This window comes from Vulpes vulpes, chromosome 16 (assembly GCF_048418805.1).
Source record: "Vulpes vulpes isolate BD-2025 chromosome 16, VulVul3, whole genome shotgun sequence".
Taxonomy (NCBI): Eukaryota; Metazoa; Chordata; class Mammalia; order Carnivora; family Canidae; genus Vulpes; species Vulpes vulpes.
The window spans coordinates 56,712,753-56,729,264 of record NC_132795.1 but is presented as its reverse complement, the minus strand read 5'-3'; the positions used below and the strand labels follow the sequence as shown (position 1 = coordinate 56,729,264).

Here is a 16,512-nt window from a genome sequence, read left to right as displayed (position 1 = left end):
GGCCGGGAGGAGATCGGGGGAGCTCGGGAATCTCCGGCCCGGGCGACGGCCAGTCCTGGAGGCGCGGTGCCGCGGGCGTGCCGGCCCGCGCGGGGGGGGCGGGGCCTGCGCGGAGGGGGCGGGGCCACGGCCCGGGGGGCGGGGCTTGAGTGGCCGAGCGCCCGGGAGGGCGGGCGGTGCGGCGCGGCGACCTGAGGCCGCCCAGGTAGCCGCCTTGGTTCCGGGCGGGGAAGGAGGCGCTCCGTGGAGGAGGAGGGCTCGCTGAAGAAAGGGATCTCGACCCGGACGGTCCAGGAATGAAGCCACCGCTCCAGGGCTCTCTGCGGTTCTGAAACACTTTAAGAATTACTGTTATCGCTTTCCTGGTCATCTTAATAACACCCGGTGCTCGTAAGAGCTTTACAGCGACGCCGGGGTGGGTGGCTCAGCGGGTGAGCGTCTGCCTTCGGCGCAGGGCGTGACCCCGGATCCCAAGATCGAGTCCTGCCTCGGGCTCTCCGTAGGAAGCCCGCTTCTCCCGCTGCCTGTGCCTCTCTCTCTCTCTCTCTCTCTCTCTGTGTGTGTGTGTGTGTGTGTGTCTCATGAATAAATAAATAAAAGTCTTTAAAGAGAGAGAGCTTTACAGTTCGCACAAGGTGTTCACGGACCCTTTCAAAGCTGTTGGCATAAGCAGAGTAAATAACCAGAATCTCCATTTCATTGATGATGGACCTAAAGCTTAGTTAAGTCCTGTATCTAAATACTGGCGGATCCAGAGCTCAGGCACCAGATCATATTCTCCTCCTCTGCGCCTTGCTGTCTGTGCAACACTTTATTGCTTCTCAGCGTTGTGCGATTGGAGATAAATGTGCAATAGTTTTTCTATCCTACCAGACTGTAAGGACCAAGAGGGCATCTACTTCCTCTGAGTTCCACGTATGCTCTGTACATTATAGGGGTATGGTGATGCTTTGTGAATGACCTGGATTCTGCTAACTAGCTTAACCAACTGATTTCATCTCTTTGGACCCCCACTCCACCATTTGTAAAATAAGGAGATGGTTTGGATCAGTGGTTGGCAACCGGGGCGATTTTGCCCCTTCTCCTCCGTCCCAGGACATTTGTCAACATCTGGAGACATATTTGTTTGTTACAACTGAGGGATGAGGGGAGTGATCCTGATAATCTAGTGGGTAGAGAGGCCAGGAACACTGTGCAATATGCTGCTGTGAACAGTTATCCAGCCCAAAATGTCAATAATATTGAGGTGGAGAAACCCTGCGTTAGATGATTTGTAAGGTCATTTCCATTTGGGTCTATGATTTGTCCTTTGAACTTGGGTTTAATCTGGCCGGTTCTGAAATAGTACAGTGGTAAAGATCCCTGCTTTGGAGTCAGACCAACACAAATTTGAATCCAAGCTTCACCACCTACTATGCTTGTGATGCTGAGCCAGTAATGACTTAAGAATTTCTATACAGAAGGGATTTAGAGCCCGCACATTGCTTGGAAAGGAGGACTAAAGGGATTGTCTTGAAGCAGAGTTTTCATAGCAAGCATATTTTTTTTTTAACCTAAGCTGTGTTATAGATCATCAATAAAAATAGCCAAATTTTAGCTCTGCCACTTATAAGTCATGTTTGCATTGTAAAAACTGCCTAGCCTCTCTATGCCTCACTTTCTTCATCCAAAAATTAAGAATATTAATAGTACCTCCCTCAAGGGATTATTGTGAGGCTTAAAGGAGTTATCACACATTAAGAACTTCAAACAAATTGCCCCACAGTAAGTACTCAGTGTTAGCTATTATTATTATTACTATTACCATCATCATTTTATTCACATTTTAAATGAGAGTGAAAAAAGTTCATGATCAAGATCAAAGACTATCAGTATCACTACTATGGGTTTTTTAATTTACATAAGATAGTTTCTTTGTGGCTGCTAGAGATTAAGATAGGCAGACAGAGTTCCCCAAATCACCCCTTGGTGCAACCGCTGTGTTGGGCAAATCATTTTCATCAAGCCTTATATTCCTTGTTTGTAAGATGACAATAACAGTCGCAGTGTTGTTCTAAGGATTAAATAAGACAAAATAAAGCACTTAGCGCAGTGCCTAACATATAGTGACTGCTTAACAAGCAGTAAATATTTATCATCCAATTTGTTTAGTGATTGTAAGCTACTGGCCAGGGGCCCATGGGGCTGGAAAGAGAAGCCCAGCATCACTTAATACTGCTACTTGGGCAGTATTAAATATTCCATTAAACTGGAAATCCAAATGCCTATGGCCTATTCTTGAGCTGAGATAGGCAACCCCAACCTAAGTCAAGGATCCCTATTGGCAATACCCCCCACAGCTGATGGGGCTTGAGCCTGTCCAACTAAGTGTTATAGCTCTGAAGAAAAATTAGGATATTTCATGGCCTGTGGAACAACTTTTTTTTTTTTTTTTTTAAACCTAGGGACAAGTGGTTGGCTTTCTGAAAATTTTACCTTCCAAACTGGCTTCTTAAAAATTCTCATTCCCTCTGTACCTGCCTTGCCAAAGTACTGGAATCTAAATGATGCTAGAATCTTCCTGGCCTGTTCCATGACCCAGCAAGAAATGAGATTTGGGATCAGGGCTGCTTGTGACTCAAATTAGTGTTATTCAAGTAGCACACACGTCCCTAAGAAAAAGAGTGGTGTAGTATAGGAATGTTTGAATGACCAGACAGAACAAAGAGAAATTGGACCCTGCCCTGTAAATAAGCATTTAGGGAGAGAGAGACTAGAAGCCTGTAACTAGTAGAAGAGGCCAGAGGCGCCTACAGTGACACAAAGACCAGATTCATTTCTTGCATATACATCTACAGCTACCTGTTTGGAAACAGATTATAATACATTACAGAGGATGAGGACAATTAAAGAATCTTTTCCTGGAAAGAATTTTTAGCTGCAGAAACTACTAAAGTCCTAACATTTGTTCATTTATCCATTTAACAAATATGGGCAAGAGTCTAGGATACCAAGATGAGCAGAATTGATTCCTGATATCAAGGAGCTCACATGCTGGGGAAGAAGGGATGAACAAACAGAAAGACAACTGTAACACATCATGATAAGGAAGTCCTCTCTCACAGCAGTCAAGGATATGGTCTCTGGTATCAAACAGACATAGATTGGCATCTGCCTTGGCCACATATCTGAACTTGGACAAGATCCTTGGCGTCTCAGATGCCAAGTTTCTTCATTTCTGTGACAAGCATGGTAGGTCCTAATCCAATATCCATCCTCCTCTCCTTCCTTACTAGCAGAACTCCAACTTTGTTCAGAGCAAAAATCTGCTTAGCTTTAAAAAAGGAAAGAAAAAAAAAAAAAGTTGAATTCTCAGGCTCCTGCTAGCTAAGGGTGACCATGTAACACCACTCCGGCCAGTGAAATGTAGGTAAGGGGTGTTGTCCCTTCCCAACTAAGAAGACAAAGCCTCAAAAAAAAGAAAAAAAAAAAAAAGGTTCTTTGCCCTTCATCCTTTGCTGTTTACCCTTCCTTCTTCCTGGAACACAAATTGGAAAACAGCAGATGTCTTATCTCCACAGTGACAAAAGCCACATGCTAAGAATATTATGGAGCTGCCATAGCAGCCTTAGCCCATCTACCTCTAATTTATTATTATTTGAGCAAAGTAAGTTCCTGTTTGGTTAAGCCGCTGTGAACAGGTTGCTACCTGCAGCCAAACTTAACTCCCAATTCATATAATCTATAAACTGAGAATAATAATAGTATCTCCCCCCCTGGGGTTCTTTTGAGCATTAAATAATGCATGCAAAGCACTTAACATGACACCTGGCTCATAGATACACTCAGTAAATGGTAACTTAGACCTCTTTACTACTATTATTCCCCCTTATTATCCTTATTAATATGATTAATATATGTGCCAGCAGCTCTAGGAGCATATAGGAAGATGGAACTCCTTCTGCCTGGGGGAGGGAGGATAAGCTTCATTGAGAATGTTATGTTTCATGTGAGTCTTTGAAAGTGAGGAGGAGTTTTCCCAGGATATGGGTTCTGATAAAAAATAAGCAAATTCTTTTGTGTCTGCAAGGGCTTAAGAGGGATGAGGTACTGTTCACCAAGAGAAACATTTGTCTAGAAGGTAACAGCACTGAAATTGGGGTCATATCACTGGGAGGAGAGTCAGTACTGGCCATAGTCCTCACATTGAGACTGGAAGAGCTAGGTCGATGCCCGAGCTAAGTGGGTGCCTAAGCCCCTAGCCGCAGGGCTATTGTGGGTCCATAGGAAATGTGTAGTCCCCTCCCCCCCATCTGTGGCTTTGCCTTCCACCATTTCAGGTACCCACGACCTGGAAGCAGAGGATCCCTTTTCTCATAACTTGTCAGATGCTACATTGCAACGCCTGCATCATTCAAACTTCACCACACTTCATCTCATTGTAGTGGCATGTTATCATTTCCCATCACTACAAGAAGGGTGAGTACAGGACAATAAGATATTTTGAGAGAGAGAGAGAGAGAGAGAGAGAGAGAGAGAGACTACAGTCATATAACTTGCATTATACTTATTGTTATAATTTTTCTATTTTATTTTTATTGTTGTTAATCTCTTACCAGGCCTGATTTAGAAATTAAACTTTGTTGTAGATGTGTACTAATAGAAAAAGTATATATAGTATACAGAGAGTTCAGTACTAGCCACAGTTTCAAGCATCCACTAGGGGGTCTTGGAAAGTATCTCCAGTGCATAAGGGGGGACTGCTGTAAGATGTCTTATGAAAGGTCTAATCAAATGCCAGTTATTGTAAACCCAGTACTCGGGTTACCGACAATAGTCAGACAAGTTGGTGGTCTAAATCTTTGTTATTTGTAAACTCTTTGAGAATAGGAGCCTTTTCTTAATCCCTTACTTGATTTCTGCATCCCTAGCCCTGAGCATAGAGCTTGGCACGAACATGTGGCTATTCCAACAATCCTGAAAATATTTTAAAAACCCAGCCTTAGCTCTCACATCCCCCCTGAAAGAACATATAAAGACCCAGAGCAGAGCAGATGATCTTAGAAGCGCTGCCTTAACCATGCAGTCTTCTAAATAAAGACAGAGCTTGGGGCCTGAGTCCTTCCCCAAAATTTATCATCTCTCTAATCAGGGAGAGAAGGGTAAGATATAAATAGAAGAGAGTATTTTCTACTCCAAAGCTTTCTTTTCCCAAAAAAGAAAGGCGGAGAATACCCTTGATAATTCATCGGCCAGAGGAAGCGAAAGCAGCTCCTGCCATGTGGCTGGCCGATCTGGGAGCAGATACAGAGCCTAATGAGAAACTGAGTTCAGCAAAAGAGGGACGTGTGATGTTTAGGCCTCATTAGGACTATCAAACCAGCCTTTCTGACACAAACGCCGCTATTGACTTTGACCTCACTTCCCTACCTCCCTCAGCTCATGGCATTATTGAACCTGGGTTTTTCCTATAGGCCAGAACCTTGCCAACCCTTTTGCCCTTCACATAATGTGTTTGTCTGGTTTCTATTTCTGTAGTTTGATGAAGGATGATAGCAGGGTATTGAGTTGCTGTTTTTCATTTAGTGCAGTCACCATGCTCACCCTGCCCCTACCCCCACCCTGCTCTCAAGCCGGGCTTCCATTGTCTGTTTTGTGCTCTGTCCTAGGTTTGTATTGCTTTCTTACAGAGTGGGGAAAGGCATTTTATTTTATTTCCCAGGCCCTAGTATACATAACCTCATGGATCCGTCTTTCCCGTGGAGATGTAAGGTGTTTTGAGATTGGGAATGATCTCAGGAGAGAAAGACAGGGAGGGTTCAGCTATTCACAGAGCCCCTGACATGTGCTGGGCCCTGAACTAGGGGCACTTTTTTTTTTTTTTTTTTTGTATTTAAGCCTCACAACACATTCTTGATGCAGGTAGTATTACATCTCATTTTACAGATGAGAAAACTGAGATCCAGAGAGGTATAAGGACAGACTCAAGGTCACACCTGATGGTTGGTGCCAAAGGTCCCCATACTCCAAGTCCACTGCCCCTTCCAAGCCTCCCCATGTCTCTGTGGATGTTTTAGGGTAGTTTAGTTTGGGTGAGTACAAATCTTCTAAGGAAGAGGGAACAGGAAATGCTTAACTTTTTGTTCTCTGAGACAGAACTTAACTGTCATGATCCTACCTTCCACCTGAGCATTAGCCCCTGGCCCTCTGTTTCGTTGTCCCTACCAGCACCTACTCAGGTGTCTTTCTCCAGGTCCCTATCTGCCATCTACCTTGATCCTGCTGGCCTCCACTGAGCTGCCTTGTCTGCTCTTCCAGAGTGCCGCTGACCCAGAGCCTCTCCAGGAAAGGCTCTGTCTGAGGCTTCGCACCTTTGCTAAGGTCACAGAAAACTCTAATTGTTCCCACACTGCTCTGGGATCTTGGGAACCTCTGAGAGGCTGTCTCTGGCCTCTGCTCTGTAGACACCCTGAGGAGGCATCAGTACTCCTCATACCCTTGTTGCAAATGTGTCCCCCCATCCAGGGTCTCTGATGGGGACAGCAGGCATAGACCTCCTCTCCCTACAGATTCACACCCACATAGAGCTCTGTGTCTCTGTGTCCTCCCTAGGGCTCCTTCGAGGAGGAGGTAGGAGACAGAGATCCTCCAGAGATGCAGCTCTGTTCCCCTTGACAGCTCACCTCTCAACTCAGCCCTTGCTATCTCTGTTCTCCTGGGAGAGGAGGCAACGCTGGTCCGGCTGATTCTGATTCTGGGGAAAATCTCTAGGTTGCATGGAGCATTGATTGCATGATCAGAGTCATGGAAGGGTTAGACTATGGGAGTTCAAGAGACCAGACTTTTGAAACACAGAGACTTTTTTTCTCAAGCCATGTGTTTCAAAAGTCTATTTTGAAATTCAAAAGCTCGGTCCTGACTCTTCTTTCTCTTTACAGTTCCACTGTAACAGTCTTACTCCTGAAAGGAAGAGAAGGTGTGAATAGTGGGAGGTACCTGCAGAAGGAGGAAGAGAGAATGTGAGCTAACATTTCAAAGGCAAAAAAAAAAAAAAAAAAAAAAAGGCAAAGACCATCCCTGCACCGTTTCCTCTTCCTGCCAACACAGGGAGACAGTGCCTAGCCTCCTCTGCAGTTGGGATGGAGACGTGTGCCAACATTCTGGCCAACGGTATGTAAGTAAAACTGATAGAGGCCACTTACAGGCCTGGCCCCTGAAAACATCCCTGCTGACCCTCTGGCTCTCTTTCCCCCTATGCAGTAGCTGTGGAGGCCACCAGCTAAACACAGTGACATCACAAGAGGGAAGGAGCCTGGGTGCATGAGTTGTCAACTGGAGGAGAACTGCTTATATAAGACACTGCCCTGCCAACAACAGACAAGAAAGAAATAAAGCTGAATTGTGTTAAGCCACTGAAGTTTGGGCCGTGTGTGTCTGTGTGTGTGTGTGTGTGTCTGTGTGTGTGTGTGTGTGTGTATGTGTGTATTTTATAGCAGGTTATATACTACTTATTCTGAGAAAATATCTAAATATTGTTCTATCTCATAATGAATGTTTAAAAGATCAGAGATTAGGAATCAGAAGTGTAACCATTTTGATTAAAGCCTATGAAATTAAAGGTGCATAAAATGACACCAATTTGAAGAAAATACTAAGTATTATCTTTGGATAACATTCAAAGCCTGATGTCAAAGGAGAGTGATGAGAAAGGAAACAGGAACAAACATCTCAGATCCCTTCTTTCAACAAGCCTGACATAATACCTGCCATACTGAGATGCTTTTTAAGTAATGATTGAATGAATACAGCATCCCTTAACTTATCAACTCTGGTTTAAGCCCAGGAAGTTGACTCTTGTAGGTTTTATGGGGAAGAACAAAGGATGTAGAGATGAAGAAAAGAAAAGGAAAAAACAGTGAAAGGCAAGGTAGAAATAGGCGTGTTCCTCTCCCTGTTCCCACTTTTCTGACTTAACAGTGCTTTCAGCCAGAACCCCTGTGATGTTGCCCTCTGCGCGCTCACAGAGTAAACACACAAGTAAAGTTGCCATTGCTGTTTGTTATTGATGTTAATGTACAATATGAAGCTGAGGGGCGCCTGGGGGGCTCAGTGGTTGAGCATCTGCCTTTGGCTCAGGTCATGATCCCAGGGTCCTGGGATGGAGCTCCACACTAAGCAGGGAGCCTGCTTCTCCCTCTCCCTCTGCTACTCCCCCTGCGTGTGCTCTCTTGCTCTGTCAAATGAATAAAATCTTAAAACAAAAAACAAAATGAAGCTGAGCATGAAAAATGCCACAGTGCAAGGCAGGCAAAAGCCAGTAAGGTGGAAAAAGCCTTTGGGGAGGAGAGGGTGAGAGGCAGAGGGAGAAGGAGAGAAAGACTCTTAAGCAGGCTCCATGCCCAGCCCAGAGCCTAATGCCAGGCTCCATCTCAGGACCCTGAGATCATGACTTGAGCTGAAACCAAGAGTCAGATGCTCAACCAACTGAGCCACCTAGCCATCCCCCCAAAAAAGCCATTTTATTCATGGAACCATGCAGAGACTTTGGGGGCTAACAGGGGCTCACTAAATAGCACCTCTCTTCCCTATCAGGTCAGGAACCAATTTAAAGATGGACACAAGAGACAGACAGAGGAAATAAAATGTTTGATTTATTACTGATAAACACAAGGTTTGAGTGTACAGCTAAAGGGATGTGCTGTGAATCTCCACTTCTGAATGAGACATGCTCAACCACCAAGCCACTGGCATAGCTGGAAAACCACAAGCTGTCCCTGCAGGGACAGACCCCTCGCTGCATGGGGTAGACAGCTAATCAGAAACCCCTGCTCTCAGGGTCAAGCAGATCTGAAGAAAGAGTAAGGACGGTGCTGAGCCAAGCCACGTCCAGTTTTTCTTCCCCAGTCCCCAGTCAGATAAATCACTCCTACTATTAGGAGTCAGCTAAGGTATGTGGCAGGAGGCAATATCTCTAAATTCTCGGTGGCTTACAACCACGAAGATTTCTTGTTCATATATCCATTGTGGGCTGGCAGTATGTTGTCTTCACTCTGAGACCCAGGGTGATGGGCTGTTCTGTGTCTTGGTCATTACTGTTCTGTGGCAGAGGGAAGAGAGGAGGGCAGTGGGCCCCATGAAGGAAAAGGCACACCCGTATTCTCTCATTCCATCAGCCAAAGCAAGTTATGTGGCCAAGCCTGCCCTCAATAGCTTGGGGATGTTTAATCCTTCTGAAGGGAGCGGCAATAAATTTTTTTAATAAGAATATAATTACTACATTCCTTCTCCCTTGGGGAAACTGAAGACATGGGATTCATTTTTCCCAATCTGCACCCAAAGGCCAAAGGAGAAGTAGCAGATGCTGTTGTGGCCTACCTTGAAAGTCACCTGTGGGTTCTGCTGACAATTCCCACACATTCCACACTTGTCACTTGCTCCCTAACTGGAAAGAAGGGCTTTCTTTGGTTGCAGGAACATGCCTGCCTCATTGAGCCAGGATTTCCAGGAGCACCCCTAGCCCCTTAACCAAGGAGAAACAGAAGTTGGTGTATAAAGTTTCCATCTTCCTCATCTCTTTGTAGGACAATTTTGAGGTATTTCTACACAATCCCTCAAAGCATCACAATGGGAGTGAGTCCCAGTTGCCTACAATGTTAATTTGCTCATAAATGTGCCTTTTTCTCTCCTTTTTTTCTTAAAGATTTTTTATTTATTTATTCATGAAAGACAGAGAGAGAGGGAAAGAGAGAGGCAGAGACCCAGGCAGAAAGAGAAGCAGGCTCCATGCAGGGAGCCCAATGCGGGACTCCATCCCAGGTCTCCAGGATCAGGCCCTGGGCTGAAGGCGGCACCAAACTGCTGAGCCACCTGGGCTGCCCCTCTCCTTCTTCTTCCCTGTCTTCCTTCCCTGCTGCTTCACTGTGCTTCCTGGGGTCATGACCCAAATAAACCACTGCACTCAAATCCCTGGGTCAGGATCTGTTTTGAAAAAAACCCCAACTGAAACAGGGAGGGATGTTCCTCCTATGAGAAACCTATTTCCTAATCTCTCATGGTTCTCCAGCAGTTCTTCTGCCTACTTAGGTTCACAGCACAAAACACAGCGTGGATGCAAAACTAGTCTTGAGCAGTAACTGACACCTACCTTCCTTTCTTCCAGAACAGCCACCTCCCAGTGATATACCCAAATGACCAATGTTAAGGTAAAGAGGAGAGGCACCTCTATGTGTTCTCTGGGCCTTCTCGAAAATGTGGAATGGTTCCTTCAACACATACGTGCGAGTCGACAAGAAAGGTGATGTTGCAGACATGAAGGGAATGGGCACTATTCAAAAGGAATGCCCAACCCCTGTTACCATGGCGAAACAGGAAGGGTCTGCAATGTCACCCAGCATGCTTCTGGCATTGTAGTAAGCATACTAAGGGCAAGATTTCTGCTAAGAGAATTGGTGTCTATATTGAGCATATTAAGTGCTTTAAGAGCTGAGAGAGCTCCCTGAAATGTGGGAAGGAAAATTATCAGAAGAAAAGAAGGAAGCCAAAGAGAAAGGTAGGTGCACTCAACTCAAGAGCCAGCTTACCCACCCAGGGAAGTATGCTTTGTAAGAACCAACAGAAAGGAATCTGAGCCACTGCTGAGACTCCTTCCTGATTAATTCATGGCTTAATAAGTGTGAATACGTATTTAGATATGTACATCCATAACCAACCAACCAACCTCCAGACTGTAGAAATAAATAAAATAATTAACATTTGCATACCAAGCACTCTCTTTTTTTTCCCTAAGATTTTATTTATTCATGAGAGACATAGAGAGAGAGGCAGAGACATAGGCAGAGGGAAAAACAGGCTCCCCACTGAGCAGGGAGCCTGATGTGGGACTCGATCCCAGGATCCCAGATCACCACCTGAGCCAAAGGCAGATGCTCAACCACTGAGCCATCCAGGTGCCCCACCAAGCACTCTCCTAAACTGAACCTCTCTTATTTATTCTCAAAATAACCAAGTAAGGTTGGTATCATATTATCATCCTCAATTTTGTGGATGAGCCAAGTGGGGCTCAGAGAGGAGTCTCCTCCAGGCACTGCCACGTTTTGGCGGTCCAGTGCCAGCTACTCTAGCTCTTGTGGGGAGGCTTCTGGCTTCTTGTCAAACCACCTTGACTCTGTGGCCATCTCAGCTGGTGTCAGCCAGCCACTGCCTTAGACATCCTGGTGCCTCTCTTTCTTTCCAGCCTGTCATTTAGGATTTCTCAACTGTCCCTCCATATCCATCATCGTGTCTCGTACACAGTTCATTCACATTCAACAAATGCTGAGCGGCTTCTAAGAGGCAGGATTACTGTAAGTGCCGGAGACATGACGGTACAGAGGACAGACCAGATCCTTGCTCCCATAGAACTTATATTCGAGTCGGGGGAGAGACAGAAAATAAACAGTAATAATGTTGGATAGTGGTAGAATCAGAGAATCAGAAAAGGATGACGGGATTGAGGGGCAGGGGGAACTAGGTTTTTTTTTTTTAATTTTATTTATTTATTCATAGACACAGAGAGAGGCAGAGACACAGGCAGAGGGAGAAGCAGGCTCCATGCAGGGAGCCCGACGTGGGACTCGATCCGGGGTCTCCCGGATCACACCCCAGGCTGCAGGCGGCGCCAAACCGCTGTGCCACCAGGGCTGCCCGGGGAGCTAGGTTTGATTAGGAGAACAGAAAAGGCTTCTTCTCTGAGAGGGTCACTTTGAAGCTAAGAGCTGAATGACAAGAAGGTGCCAGTCATGGAAAGAGTTGGAGGGAGACTAGTCCATGCAGAGAGAGCAGCAGATGGAAAGGCTTTCAAGGGAATACCGGCTTGAGGAGATAAAACTAGGAGGGTGTTAATAATAACACTGGCCTTCGGCGGTGTACATCTGTCAGAGGCAGGCACGCTGGAGTTCCGTGCCTTCAAGAGTCAATCCAATCACAGCTCCTTACCCCCCACCTACGTGAGCTGATTCTCTCTCGACACTGCTTGGAATGTGGAATCTGTTCCACTCCCAACTTTGGTGAGATGAATTGCTCCTTCATGACCCCACGACAGCACTGTGGCCCGTGCCACTGGCATGGCACTGCAGGTCTGCATCAGCTGTCTGCCTCCCTCCTAGACGAGGGGTTCTCAGGGAGCTTGAATCCCTCTCTCCCTCTCTCTCTCCTACTCTAACCTTTGGAAATGTGCAGGACACAGGGCGGATGTGCTAAGCATGCTCCCTTAGCACTCGGCAGCAGTTCCGGCGAAGCGTTTCACACATTGTTCCTTATTAGCATGTCTGTCTTCCCCTCCAGCTGTACATCCAGGCGCAAACTCAAATGCCCACAGAGTCAGGCAGGGAGTGTAGGACTGTACAAGTGACGACGGCTGGGGAAGAAATGGAAAGCTAATTTTCATATAATGTCAGAAATGTAGATTTTTATGTGAAATCTCCAGATATTTAAATGCTGGCAACTAATTATTTGGAAAAGTTAACTGAGCTCTCAGGTGCATTTTAACTGCATTTACGATAAAATACATTCTAAGTGCGTTCTCAGTGTCCCACATAACAAATGACAAAGAATCACTGCTCAATAACATTTGTTGAATGAATGAATAAATGAAATAAACTTTATGGGAATTAATCATATCAGCTCTTCTCACTGGAGTCTATCTAAGGCTTAAATTGTCAGGACTTGGCTTAGCCGAAATTGGATTCCAGATGAAATGTAGGGTGGACTTCATTTTCATCATTACGTCGTGTGATGGGATTCCAGTTTGTTTTTCTTATTGCTCCACTATCCCAAATGACTCCAGTGGCCCTGGGGTTTTCTGGGCAGGAGATCAAATGTCTTCAAAGCAGGCTCAGCTGGGTTGATACACTCATCAGACAGACAACTCAGGAGTAAGTGCTTAGAATTCTACATTAGCAGAACCATAGAAGGTTAACACTGGAAGCACTCTTAGCCATCTCCTATGGACTAACCTCTAGCTGGGTAGCCCCAATTAGCTGATGAAGAAACTGATTTGCAAAGCAAGGCACCCAAAGTCATGTGACAGCACCCCCCCACCGCCGCCCCCAAGTCATGTCTCCTCCCTGCACTGATCGCTTTGGTTCTACTCAGAAGAGGCCATATGCACTCATCTCTCATCATTGCTAAGGCAGTGAGCAGCAGCCTTTGGGAGAAACACCCACATGTGTCAGAAAGCCCTCCAGACTGGTTAACAAAGTAGGCTGGCCACACACTCTTGGACTAACACCAGGACTACTGCCCTGAAAGGGTTTCCAGAGAAACAGAATTAGGTTGAGCACAAATCTTCTACTATCAGAAGTCCTTCTGGGCTTCTGGAGACGTGCTCCAAGGGGAGGGGCTGGGTCTTTCTTATTTGTGTATCACCAACAGCTCCTAGCAGAAGGCTTTCTGCAGAGCCGGCACCGAGTATGTATTTGTTGAGTAGTGCTTGCTATGTGCTGGTCATCGTGCTAAACAGTGGTTCTCAAAGTAGAGTCCCAGGCACTCCTGGAGGCTCCTCAGGCCCTTTCCAGGACACACCAAGGTCAAAACTATCTTCATAACAATACTGAATGTGACTTCACCTTTTTTCACTCTCATTCTCTCACAACTGTATGTGGAGTTTTCCAGAGGCTACCTAATGTCTGTGTGCTTTTGAGTCTTGTGTTTTGACGTTTTCTCAGTTTTAGTTTCAGACATGGAAAATGTTAATAGATACAACACACATAAGCAAGAGTTTTTTGAAGTCTTCAATAATATTTAAAAGCATAAAATGGGCCTCGGAACAAAAATTTTGAGACCCACTATTAGAAGGTAATGAGTACCATAAGAAAAAAGAAAAGTAAATCAGGATAGAAGAATTGGAAGAGTCCGAGGATGAGGGGCAAGTGATGGAGGCAGGGAAGTGGTGATGGGAAGAGGAGGGGCAGCTTACAGTACCAAATAAGGTGATACAATTAAGAAATAAACCTATAAACAAATATCTAATTTCCCTGAGTTGCCTTTAAAATACCTTCATTGGGCAGCCCAGGTGGATCAGTGGTTTAGCGCTGCCTTCAGCCCAGGGCCTGATCCTGGAGACCCAGGATCCAGTCCCACATCGGGCTCCCTGCATGGTGGAGCCTGCTTCTCCCTCTGCCTGTGTCTCTGCCTCATGTGTGTGTGTCTCATGAATAAATAAATTAAATCTTTAAAAAAAAAGATATTGGTTAAAAGGGCACCTGGGTAGCTCAGTTAAGCATCTGCCTTCAGCTCAGGTCTTGATCTCAGGGTCCTGGGATTGAGCCCCATGTTGGGCTCCCCACTGAGCAGGGAGTCTCCTTCTCCTCTCCATCTGCCCGTTGCTCCACTCATGCTCTCAGTCTCTCTCTCTCTCTCTCTCTCAATCTCAAATAAATAAATAAATAAATAAATAAATAAATAAGAAATTGGTTAAGAAATAAGATTACTTCTTCTGGTAGCTTAAAAACTCCACCCTGAGAGGTGCCTGGGTGGCTCAGGCAGTTAAGCATCTGCCTTAAGCTCAGGTCATGATCCCAGGGACCTGGGATCGAGTCCCAGGTCGGGCTCTCTGCTCAGCAGAGAGGCTGCTTCCCCCCCTCCCTCTTCCCCTGCTCGTGCTCTCTTGCTCTCTCCCTCTCTCAAATAAATAAATAAAATCTTAAAAAAAAAAATCCCACCCGGAGCCCCTCCAAGACAGCATTGCTCTCATCACAGAGGTAAGCCCTAGTCTGAATCTTAAGTATTCCCTCCCACTTCTTGGCAATCCTCCATCTGCATGTGGCTATGTGTGTATCCGTAAATACATTGTTTACTTTTGCAAAAGCGGAATGCAAGCTCAAGCCAATGTAGGGAAAGGGTAGTATTGCTACTAATAGATGAAATCTCCCAGGAGACAATGACCTGGACTCAGGGCGGGATGGCAATGTGGCTCCAGCTATTCACAAGGGCAGCTTCCAGGGAAGTCAGTGGGTGTTACCAGGGCATCTGAAAGGGCTGTAGGGTTAGCCATGGCAGAAATGCATTCACAGGGAGACAGTGACTCTATTGGTTTTGTTTTTGCCTTGCTTCTCAGCTCCACCACCTCTCTCCAGGCCTTGGGAATGGGTCGAAGCTGTATATACCCTCACGCAATTGAAACACTCTCAGAGAACCACTGGAAGAACAGAAATTCCTCAACTTCTGGCCAAAGCAACTCTGATCTAGAAAACACTTGGAGTTCTGCTTATCCAGGCTTTCTCTTCTTCAAGCTAGGACCCTGCCGATAATGCCCCAAACACATGTCTGTATGCTGAGGCCCAGGACTCTAGATGGCTTGAACTGGTTGCTCTGAGTCTGAGGCATGACTGTCACTCTCTCATGTGATAGGTCTCCTGTCTACTGAACCCACATCTTCCCACTTAGTGGCTGACATTCTCTGTTTTGGTGGGGCTTATCCTGCAGTAGCTTTCTGAGGAAAGTTGCACTGGAAAGTATTTGGGGATTTTAGATAGCTGAAGATGTTTTTGTCAAACCTACATAACTGGTTTATACCTTCACTGAGAATAGAATTCCAGATTAAAGACTATTTTAATTCAGACTTTTGAAGGCACTAGGCCATCTTCTAGCCCTAGGGGTTGTTATGAGACATCTGGAGCTGTTCTGTTTTTTGTTTTGTTTTGTTTTGTTTTCCCTCTGGAAGATGTCAAATCTTGTCTTCCTCGGTATTTTGGAATTTTAGTGATGCACCTTGATTTGGGTCTGTGTTCATCCATCACAGGACACAGGGCCCTTGGGTTTGGAAACTTGCATTCTGCAGAATTTGTTGAGATTTTCCAAGTGATCCCCTCCTCTCCACTTTCCCTGCCCTCTTCTTCTGGAGCCCCTGCTAATCTGCTGTTGGATCCCCAGTCCGGACTTCCACTCATCGTGTTTGTTTCTGGCTTCCACGTCTTTGTCTAAATTCTCAGGTGTTTCTCCAACTTGATCTTCCAGCTCTTTTACTATTTTTTAAAAGATTTTATTCATTTATTTGACAGTGAGAGAGCACAAGCAGGGGGAGCATCAGGCAGAGGGAGAGCGAGAAGCAGGCTCCCCACCGAGCAGACAGCCCGATGTGGGACTCGATTCCAGGACTCCAGGATCATGACCTAGGTGCTTAGCCAACTGAGCCGCCCAGGTGCCCCTCTTTTACTATTTTTATCTCAACACACTTATCTTTAATTTCTAAAGCTTTTCCTAAACCTTTGAATGTTTTATAAAGCTCTCCTATTTTTGTTTTGGTTTAGGGATGCAATAATCTTTTCTCATCCCCCTGATGGCATGATGCTTTAAAAAAACAAACAAAAATCCACCTCCCAGCACCTGGCTGGCTCAGTTGGTTAAGCATCTGCCTTCACCTCAGGTGATGGTCCCAGGGTCCTGGGATTGAGCCCTGCATCAGGTTACCCTGTTCCAGGGGGAATCTGCTTCTCCCTCTCCCCCTGCCTTCTACTTCCCCTGCTTGTGCTCTCTCTCTGTCAAATAAATAAAATC

General features: G+C 45.7%; 1 long non-coding RNA gene across 2 annotated transcripts; it reads left to right on the top strand.

Moving 5' to 3' along the window:
* The first annotated feature begins 169 nt into the window (after positions 1-169).
* Positions 170-7,396, top strand: LOC112929156 (uncharacterized). Of its 2 annotated transcripts, XR_003236880.2 has the most exons (4): positions 170-3,231; positions 4,320-4,458; positions 6,918-7,149; positions 7,240-7,396. It is a non-coding gene; the product is annotated as an uncharacterized lncRNA (long non-coding RNA). The 2 variants fall into 2 exon arrangements; XR_011997845.1 differs by having other exon boundaries at positions 170-4,458.
* Positions 7,397-16,512: the final 9,116 nt, after the last annotated feature.